At 36.7% G+C, this 8,139-nt stretch overlaps 1 non-coding gene across 1 annotated transcript; it reads right to left on the minus strand.

Moving 5' to 3' along the window:
• Positions 1 to 7,109: 7,109 nt before the first annotated feature.
• LOC148548880 (small nucleolar RNA R71) lies at positions 7,110 to 7,217 on the minus strand. Its single transcript, XR_015898765.1, has one exon. It is a non-coding gene; the product is annotated as a small nucleolar RNA R71 (small nucleolar RNA).
• Between the last annotated feature and the right edge of the window lie 922 nt (positions 7,218 to 8,139).

Raw genomic sequence — 8,139 nt, forward strand, 5'->3', positions numbered from 1 at the left:
TAAAATTTGTTGTTCATTCTCTCCCTGGAAATGGCGCCAATAGCTGGTGCACCATACCATGGTCCAAATATAACTTCACAACTTCGCACAACTAACCAGCAAGTGCACTGGGTCGTCCAAGTAATAAAACCTTACGTGAGTAAGGGTCGATCCCACGGAGATTGTCGGCTTGAAGCAAGCTATGGTCACCTTGTAAATCTCAGTCAGGCGGATATCAAATGGTTATGGAGTTTTCGAATAATAATAATAAATAAACATAAAATAAAGATAGAAATACTTATGTAAATCATTGGTGAGAATTTCAGATAAGCGTATAGAGATGCTTTCGTTCCTCTGATCTTTTGCTTTCCTGCTGTCTTCATCCAATCCTTCCTACTCCTTTCCATGGCAAGCTGTATGTAGGGCATCACCGTTGTCAATGGCTACATCCCATCCTCTCTTGTGAAAATGGTCCAATGCGCTGTCACTGCATGGCTAATCATCTGGAGGTTCTCGATCATACTGGAATAGGATTTAATATCCTTTTGCGTCTGTCACTACGCCCAGCACTCGCGAGTTTGAAGCTCGTCACAGCCATCCCTTCCTAGATCCTACTCGGAATACCACAGACAAGGTTTAGACTTTCCGGAAGGGTAAGCATGGCCGAGTGGCCAACCTCCCATGGAGGTCTAGAGATCTAAAAATGATCAAAAGATGAAAATACAATAGTAAAAAGTCCTATTTATACTAAACTAGTTACTAGGGTTTACAGAAGTAAGTAATTGATGCATAAATCCACTTCTGGGGCCCACTTGGTGTGTGCTTGGGCTGAGCTTGAAGTTTACACGTGGAGAGGTCATTCTTGGAGTTGAACGCCAAGTTGTAACGTGTTTTTGGCGTTCAACTCTGGTTCGTGACGTGTTTCTGGCGTTTAACTCAAGACTGCAGCGTAGAACTAGCGTTCAACGCCCTTTTGCGTCGTCTAAACTCGGCCAAAGTATGAACTATTATATATTGCTGGAAAGCCCTGGATGGCTAATTTCCAACGCAATTGGAAGCGCGCCATTTTGAGTTTTGTAGCTCCAGAAAATATACTTTGAGTGCAGGGAGGTCAGAATCCAACAGCATCAGCAGTCCTTCTTCTACCTCTGAATCTGATTTTTGCTCAAGTCCCTCAATTTCAGCCAGAAAATATCTGAAATCACAGAAAAACACACAAACTCATAGTAAAGTCCAGAAATGTGAATTTAACATAAAAACTAATAAAAACATCCCTAAAAGTAACTAGATCCTACTAAAAACATACTAAAAACAATGCCAAAAAGCATATAAATTATCCGCTCATCAAGGACTTAGATCAATTCTGAAATCTCAAAGAGAAATTAACACTTTCAATGAAATAGCAAAAACAGGAAGAAAGCCAAGAGCTCAATTGCACTCTCGATCAAAACAGAAAGAAAATTTCAGATGAAGCAAAATGAAACAGAAAGAAAAGAAAACCCAGATCTGATTTTTAATTCTCCAATTCAAAAAGGAAAATTTAAACAAAGAGCTCTCTACCCTACTCCTAATGCTCTCTAGCAGAGCCAGCCTTTTTTCTGAAATGGAACAGATGCCTTTATATAGGCTTTTTACAATATGGAAAATGAAATTGAAATTGAAAACAAATTATAATTAAATGAAATTCCTATTCTAGCTTGTTCTTGTGCCTTTGAGTGATAATATGGGCTTTTCTTGCTTTGGATTTGAAGAGAGATGGGTCCGGTTGGACTTGGTTCAGTTGGTTTGGATCATGGGTCAAGGTTGCTTGGTTCAAGTTGGTTTGAGGGATGGTTGCTTGGTGAGGCTCTAGTGGAGCACTCTGTTCATAAAGTGAACGTTGCGTTCACTCCTTGTGCATGCTTCCCTTGCTTTGCCTCTCCCAGCGTTCAATTAGTGAACGTCACGCTCCCTTAGTGAGTGCTATTCCATGGCCTGCGTTGGTTCCCTCTTCGAATCTTGGTGGCTCCATTTTTTGAGTGTCGCTCCTTGCCTTGTTTCCTTGGTTCCAAGCTCAATAGTCACGATAAAGGTAAGAAAAGTAACGTGGCGCTCATTGTTAACAAACGCTAGGCTTCCCTTTAAATTTTAAAGTAGCGCTCTGTTGCTTTAATGATTCATTTAAGTTCTCATTCCATTCATTTCCAAATAATGACAATGCATGATGGTATTAATTAATCAAATGTATGCATGCTTTACTTTAATTAATAAAGCCAATGTATTAACGTTTATTGCATGATATGTTCTTTAGCCAATTGGCTTTAATAATGCATGCTTTTGTTATATTACTTAGCTAATAAAGCCAATTGCATTACGTTAAAGCTCATTAATAATGCCAATTTAATAATGCATGGTTCATGATGGCATGTAATGAGCGGATAATTTATACGCTTTTTGGCATTGTTTTTACATAGTTTTTAGTATGATTTAGTTAGTTTTTAGTATATTTTTATTAGTTTTTATTAGTTTTTAGTATATTTTTATTAGTGTTTTTCTATGATTTCAGATAATTTCTGGCAGAAATTGAGGGACTTGAGCAAAAATCTGATTCAGAGGCTGAAGAAGGACTGCAAAAGCTGTTGAATTCTTACCTCCCTGCACTTGAAGTGGATTTTTTGGAGCTACAGAAGCCTAATTGGCGCTCTCTCAATTGCGTTAGAAAGTAGATATCCAGGGCTTTCCAGCAATATATAATAGTCCATACTTTGTCCGAGTTTTGATGATGCAAACTGGCGTTCAAACGCCAACTTCTTGTCCTTTTTTGGAGTTTAACGCCAGAAACAGGTTGCAAATCAGAGTTAAACGTCAGAAATAGGCTACAACCTGGCGTTTAACTCCAAAAAGAGTCTCTACACATAAAAGCTCAATGCTCAGCCCAAGGACACATCAAGTGGGCCTGGAAGTGGATTTCTGTATCATTTACTTATCTCATGTAACCCTAGCTACTAGTTTAGTATAAAAACTACTTTTAGTGATTTATTTTATATCTCTGGTTAGTCTTTGAATAATTTTATGTTCAGAGATCACGTTTAGGGGGCTGGCCATTCGGCCATGCCTGGACCTTCATCACTTATGTATTTTCAACGGTGGAGTTTATACACACCATAGATTACGGTGTGGAGCTCTGCTGTTCCTCATGAATTAATGCAAAGTACTATTGTTTTCTTATTCAATTCAAGCTTATTCCTATTCTAAGATATTCGCTTGCACTTCAACCATGATGAAGATGATAATCCGTGACACTCATCACTAATCTCAACCTACGAACGCGTTCCTGACAACCACTTCCGTTCTACCTTTGATTGAGCGTTTATCTCTTAGCCTCCTGATGAGCGGATAATTTATATGCTTTTTGGCATTGTTTTTACATAGTTTTCAGTATGATTTAGTTAGTTTTTAGTATATTTTTATTAGTTTTTAATTAAAATTCACATTTCTGGACTTTACTATGAGTTTGTGTGTTTTTCTGTGATTTCAGGTAATTTCTGGCTGAAATTGAGGGACTTGAGCAAAAATCAGATTCAGAGGTTGAAGAAGGACTGCAGATGCTGTTGGATTCTGACCTCTCCGCACTCAAAGTAGATTTTTTGGAGCTACAGAACTGCAAATGGCACGTTCCCAATTGCGTTGGAAAGTAGACATCCAGGGCTTTCCAACAATATATAATAGTCCATACTTTGATTAAGGATAGATGACGTAAACTGGCGTTGAACGCCAGTTCCATGCTGCATTTTGGAGTCAAACGCCAGAAACAGGTTGCAAACTGGAGTTAAACGCCAGAAACAGGTTACAAACTGGCGATCAACTCCAAGAGAAGCCTCTACACGTGTAAAGCTCAATGCTCAGCCCAAGCACACACCAAGTGGGCCCTGGAAGTGGATTTCTGCATCATTTACTCATTTCTGTAAACACTAGTAACTAGTTTAGCATAAATAGGACTTTTTACTATTGTATTTAGAGATCTCTAGACGTTTAGTTCTTAGATCATGGGGGCTGGCCATTCGGCCATGCCTGGACCTTATCACTTATGTATTTTTAACGGTAGAGTTTCTACACACCATAGATTAAGGTGTGGAGCTCTGTCGTTCCTCATGACTTAATACAAAGTACTACTGTTTTTCTATTCAATTCAAGCTTATTCCTTCTCTAAGATATCCATTCGCACCCAAGAACATGATGAATGTGATGATTATGTGACGTTCATCATCATTCTCACCTATGAACGCGTGCCTGACAAACACTTCCATTCTACATGCAAACAAGCTAGAATGAGTATATCTTAGATATCTAATACAGAGGACCGAGTCCGAGATATTAGAATCTTCGTGGTATAAGTTAGAACCCATGGATGGCCATTCTTGAGATCCAGAAAATCTAAACCTTGTCTGTGGTATTCCGAGTAGGATCTGGGAAGGGATGGCTGTGACGAGCTTCAAACTCGCGAGTACTGGGCGTAGTGACAGACGCAAAAGGATAGTAAATCCTATTCCAATATGATCGAGAACCGCCAGATGATTACCCATGCAGTGACAGCGCATTGGACCATTTTCACAGAGAGGATGGGATGTAGCCATTGACAACGGTGATGCCCTACATAAAGCTTGCCATGGAAGGGAGTAGGAATGATTGGATGAAGACAGCAGGAAAGCAGAGGTTCAGAGGAACGAAAGCATCTCTATACGCTTATCTGAAATTCTCACCAATGAATTACATAAGTATCTCTATCCTATTCTATCCTATTTTATGTTTTATTTATCTTTTAATTATTAAAACTCTATAACCTTTTGAATTATCCTGACTGAGATTTACAGGGTGACCATAGCTTGCTTCAAGGCAACAATCTCCGTGGGATCAACCCTTACTCACGTAAGGTTTATTACTTGGACGACCTAGTACACTTGCTGGTCAGCTGTGCGAAGTTGTGACAAAGAATTAAGATTATGAATGTGCGTATAAAGTTTTCAGCGCCGTTACCAAGGAATGGAACCGTCACGATTTCTGCGCACCAAGTTTTTGGCGCTGTTGCCGGGGATTGTTCCAGTTTGGACAACTGACGGTTCATCTTGTTACTCAAATTAGGTAATTTTATTTTATGTTTAAGCTCTTTTATTTCTTATTTTTGACAAAAATAAATAAATTTTTTCTTTTTCGTTTTTCCCAATTAATTTTTGAAAAATACAAAAAAAAATTTTACAAAATCATAAAATCAAAAATATATTTTGTTTTTCTTGTTTGAGTCTAGAGTCAAGTTTTAAGTTTGGTGTCAATTGCATCTTTTTAAATTTCTAAAAAATTATTTTCGAAAATTTCATGCATTGCATTCTTCATGATCTTCAAGTTGTTCTTGGCCAGTCTTCTTGTTTGATCTTCATATTTACTTATTTTGTGTCTTTTCTTGTTTTTCATATGCATTTTCAATTTGTTAATATCTAAAGAATAAAAACTTTTAAGTTTGGTGTCTTGCATGTTTTCTTTTCTTGAAAATTTTTCAAAAATAAGTTCTTGGTGTTCATCTTGACATTCAAAGTGTTCTTGGTGTTCATCTTGACATTCATAGTGTTCTTGCATGCATCACATGTTTTGATCCAAAATTTTCATGCATTGAGTCTTTGGGTTATTTTTCTCTTTCTTCATTGAAAATTAAAAAATCAAAAAAAAATATGTTTCCCTTTTTCACTCATAAAATTCGAAAATTTGAGTTGACTTTTTAAAAAAATTTTAAAATTTAGTTGTTTTTTATGAGTCAAAGCAAATTTTCAATTTAAAAATTCTATCTTTTTTAATTATTTTTCAAAAATCAAATCTTTTTCAAATTTTCTTTCTTATTTTCGAAAATTTCAAATTAATTTTCAAAATCTTTTTCTTATTTTTATTCCATATTTTCAAATTCAATGCCAGCAATTAATGTGATTGATTCAAAAATATTAAGTATGTTACTTGCCTAATAAGAAAGGTTCAATCTTTAAATGCGTAAAATCAAATATGTTTATTTCTTGTTAGTCAAGTAATCAACTTTAATTTTCAAAATCAAATCTTTTTAAATTTCTTTTTCAAATCTTTTTCAAATTAAGTTTCAATCACATCTTTTTCAAAAACAATTTCAAAATCTTTTCTAACTTTTTTTCTAACTTCTTATCTTTTTAAAATTGATTTTCAAATCTTTTTCAAACTAATCATATCTTTTGGTTTCAATCATATCTTTTTTCAAAACTACCTAACTAATTCTCTCTCTCTAATTTTCGAAAATCCCTTTCTCTTTTTCAAAAATTCCTTTTTAATTAATTAATTGTTTTAATTTTAATTTAATTTAATTTCAATTGTAATTTTCGAATTTTAAATTTAAATTTAAAATATTTTTATTTTATTTTGTTAAATTTTCGAACTCTTCTCTCATCTCTAATCTCCATCTATTTATTTATTCACCCATTAACACTTCTATCCTCACCCTTGTGTTTGGATTCTCCATCTTCTATTCATATCTTCTTCTACTCACATAAAGGAATCTCTATACTGTGACATAGAGGATTCCATATTTTCTTTTCTGTTTTCTTCTTTTTCATATGAGCAGGAACAAGGATAAGAACATTCTTGTTGAAGCTGATCCTGAACCTGAAAGGACTCTGAAGAGCAAGCTAAGGGAAGCTAAAGCACAACTCTCTGGAGAAAATCTGACAGAAATTTTCGAAAAAGAAGGAAACATGGACGAAAATAATAACAATGCAAGGAAGATGCTTGGTGACTTCACTGCACAAAATTCCAATTTACATGGAAGAAGCATCTCAATCTCTGCCATTGGAGCAAACAATTTTGAGCTTAAACCTCAATTAGTTTCTCTGATGCAACAGAACTGCAAGTTTCATGGACTTCCATCCGAAGATCCTTTTCAGTTCTTAACTGAATTCTTGCAGATCTGTGATACTGTTAAGACCAATGGGGTTGATCCTGAGGTCTACGGACTTATGCTTTTCCCGTTTGCTGTAAGAGACAGAGCTAGAGTATGGTTGGACTCTCAACCTAAAGATAGCCTGAACTCTTGGGATAAGCTAGTCACGGCTTTCTTAGCCAAGTTCTTTCCTCCTCAAAAGCTTAGTAAGCTTAGAGTGGATGTTCAAACCTTTAAACAAAAGGAAGGTGAATCCCTCTATGAAGCTTGGGAGAGATACAAGGAACTGACCATAAAGTGTCCTTCTGACATGCTTTCAGAATGGACCATTCTGGATATATTCTATGATGGTCTGTCTGAGTTATCAAAGATATCACTGGACCATTCTGTAGGTAGATCCATTCACCTAAAGAAAATTCTTGCAGAAGCTCAAGAACTCATTGACATGGTTGCAAATAACCAGTTCATGTACACTTCTGAAAGGAATCCTGTGAGTAATGGGACGCCTATAAGGAAGGGAGTTCTTGAAATTGATACTCTGAATGCCATATTGGCTCAGAATAAAATATTGACTCAGCAAGTCAATATGATCTCTCAGAGTCTGAATGGATTGAAGGAATCATCCAACAGTACTAAAGAGGCATCTTCTGAAGAAGAAGCTTATGATCCTGAGAACCCTGCAATAGCAGAGGTGAATTACATGGGTAAACCCTATGGAAACACCTATAATCCCTCATGGAGGAATCATCCAAATTTCTCATAGAAGGATCAACAAAAGCCTCAACAAGGCTTTAATAATGGTGGAAGAAGCAGGTTTAGAAATGGCAAGCCTTTCCCATCATCCACTCAGTAAAAGACAGAGATTCCTGAGCAGGATCCATCTAGCTTAGCAAATATAGTCTCTGATCTATCTAAGGCCACTTTAAGTTTCATTAATGAAACAAGGTCCTCCGTTAGAAATCTGGAGGCACAAGTGGGCCAGCTGAGTAAAAGAGTCACTGAAACTCCTCCTAGTACTCTCCCAAGCAATACAGAAGAAAATTCAAAGAGAGAGTGCAAGGCCATTGATCTAACCATCATGGCCGAACCTACAAGGGAGGAGAGGGACGTGAATCCCAGTGAGGAAGACCTCCTGGGACGTCCAGTGATCACCAAGGAGTTTCCCTCTGTGGAACCAAAGGAATCTGAGGCTCATCTGGAGACCATAGAGATTCCATTAAAACCTCCTTATGCCATTC

This window comes from Arachis ipaensis, chromosome B8 (genome assembly GCF_059453495.1).
Source record: "Arachis ipaensis isolate K30076 ecotype BB chromosome B8, ASM5945349v1, whole genome shotgun sequence".
In the NCBI taxonomy this organism is placed as follows: domain Eukaryota; kingdom Viridiplantae; phylum Streptophyta; class Magnoliopsida; order Fabales; family Fabaceae; genus Arachis; species Arachis ipaensis.